Here is a 661-nt window from a genome sequence, read left to right as displayed (position 1 = left end):
AAAGGGCAACTCGAGTCTCAAAATAGAATATTTAAATATATACATAGATGAGAGACTCAACACTAACTGACTGACTGTCTATGAAGCCTCTATAACACTGAGATGGATGTTGACAATAGACCCCGCAACATCCTAATAAAATAAAACTAAGTGAACACAAAATAACAGAGTCCTCCGGAAAACAAGGAGGCTCACCACTGTCTCTGGAGTGCTCAGCTGGATCAACGGCGTGCTGGATGCTAATCCTAGGTACCTGCGTCTGCATCATAATAAGATGCAGGCCAACTGGCATCAGTACATGGAATGTACGAGTATGCGAGCTGAAAAGCTAAACCACAACTCAAGCATGAAAGTAGTACAAGAGAACACTTACCTTTGCTCTGTTCGACTAATGAATAACCGAACTCAATATGAAGCAATAAGACACATACAATATATAATAGCTTGTAAAACATTGTAAACAACTTAGCTCGTTAATGATAAAACAATAACAAACTCAACTTTACTTATATAAAAGTAATATAACTTTTGTAGGAGATTCTTTAACCGACAACCACCACTATGAGCCCTAGTGATTATACAATGTTTTACCTCACGTTGCCCATGGACCATCCTATACCTTGTCGTGATATAGGACCTTACTTTACTTAGTGGATCCACT

This window comes from Solanum tuberosum, unplaced genomic scaffold (genome assembly GCF_000226075.1).
Source record: "Solanum tuberosum cultivar DM 1-3 516 R44 unplaced genomic scaffold, SolTub_3.0 scf00148, whole genome shotgun sequence".
In the NCBI taxonomy this organism is placed as follows: Eukaryota; Viridiplantae; Streptophyta; class Magnoliopsida; order Solanales; family Solanaceae; genus Solanum; species Solanum tuberosum.
The sequence above is the reverse complement of the archived record's forward strand: the minus strand, read 5'-3'. Positions refer to the sequence as shown.